This window comes from Cricetulus griseus, chromosome 5 (genome assembly GCF_003668045.3).
Source record: "Cricetulus griseus strain 17A/GY chromosome 5, alternate assembly CriGri-PICRH-1.0, whole genome shotgun sequence".
Classification (NCBI taxonomy): Eukaryota; Metazoa; Chordata; class Mammalia; order Rodentia; family Cricetidae; genus Cricetulus; species Cricetulus griseus.
This window is the reverse complement of record NC_048598.1, coordinates 8,470,173-8,471,985: the sequence shown is the minus strand read 5'-3', so window position 1 is coordinate 8,471,985 and position 1,813 is coordinate 8,470,173. Positions and strand designations below refer to the sequence as shown.

Genomic DNA, 1,813 nt, shown 5'->3' with positions numbered 1-1,813 from the left:
AAAAAGTGTGAAGTAGTAAAATCACCCCAAAGATTTGTCCATATCCTTTCCAATTACTTTAGCCCTATTCATTTCAGATGCACTCACCGTCTTTACTTCACAAAATGGATTGATTACCAAGGTGCCAATGGTTGTGTTAGTGTCCAATCTCCAAAATCTACAAAACAGAAGAAGAAGAAAATCAACTCTTCAGGTTCTCTTCTGACCTTTGCATGCCCACCATTGTTCCTACACACATATAAACAAATAAACAAGTATAAAAATGAAGCCATAAAAAAACTGTGAGGTTGTATATGTTTCCATATATTATGCTGTACACACATGTGCATCCAGACACAGAGATGTTTATGACCAATGAAACTATAGAAGATACAACAAAGAGGAACATCGAGGGAGCTACAAAAGTAAAACTCAGAAATTGACTCTATAATTGAAGAAAAAATAATTGAAGAGGTACCTCTTCTAAGAAAGTACACCAAATAACAGTTTATAAAACTGGAATAACTTGACAGAAAATAAGACTATATACACCTGAAACTAAAGCATGACTAGTAAAGTCATGAAGAGGAGCTGTTTTTAGGAAAAGGAAGAAGAGAGAACAATGGAGTATTTCTCCAGACTAACCCTGACCCTCTCCTGTCCTCTGAACTAATGTGGGTAACACACTGGGCCTGGAACTAATGGGGACTCTGCCAAAGCCCCCACTGAGAGCAAACAATGCCCAACCCCAGGTTCTTCAAGGAGCTGCACCTGTTATGCAAAAAATGTATTCCTAGCACATATGGAGGGTACGAAGCTCCTTGCCAGACATTACTGAGCGGCCATTTCTAGATGGCTCACTTTGTGCAAACAAGTGCCCTGGACTTGCCAGGCTATGGCTTCCACATGGTCAATTCCCGGGACTTATCGCCACCTAAATGTTGCCCAGTGGTGGAGGATGTGGAGATCAGTGGTAATCTCAAGGCCCAGGTCTCTCTTCTGTTGGCAGAGTCATTCTAACTTAAGGCCGTCTTTCAGACACAGTAGGCTAAAGGTCCTGACATGCCAGTGATGGAGGCGATGACTACGCAACCACTGTGACCCAGGAAATCTGAACTTAACTGGAGAACCAGGGATTGTGCTTGCTCATTGTCTGCTCACCCATTGCACAGGGCTTAAAGGGGAGCAGGTTTGTCACTGGAGACCATGTGGAGAAAGGGATATACTGACTCTGACTGGGAAGCACTTACTGTACACTGGGTAGGTACACTGAGTCTTGGATAAGGTGGAGCCAATGAAAGTTATTGCCACAGGGCAAATGAGCAGGTTCAGGTTGGAGTAGAGTTTGAGACACGTGGCTATAAGTTACAACCTTTTCCTTTGGTTACAACTTTTCTGCTCTGACATGCTGTTTAGAGGCTTGGTGGATGGCAACTCTTATGTAGCTGTCATTCTGGAGAAAAAGGTGCCTTACCTGCCTGTTTTTCTACTTCTTGGATCCGTCTTCAGTCGCTGGCACAACAGATTTCATTGTGACTTCAGCATCACTTGTCACTAAGATTGCCCTGGAACCAGCTTCCACAGCAATTCGATCTTTAGTCAGGTGCCCTAGGGTCAGAGATTAACTAGGTCCCTTTCCAGAGCCTACCTTGCTGGATGGTTTCGGGGTCCCATGGACAGAGTGGGGAACATGACCTCGCCCTCCTCAGAGCTGGAGCCATCACATGACCATTTTCCAAGGAGGCCATGGTTTGAGCTTCCCAATTCTGCCCATCAGCCCCACTCAGTGCTCCACAAGCTCCATGACTCTGGACTGAAGAAGAAGGATCAAGGG

General features: G+C 44.6%; 1 pseudogene; it reads left to right on the top strand.

Moving 5' to 3' along the window:
- Positions 1-831: 831 nt before the first annotated feature.
- On the top strand, positions 832-1,537 carry LOC113836106 (annotated as a pseudogene).
- Positions 1,538-1,813: the final 276 nt, after the last annotated feature.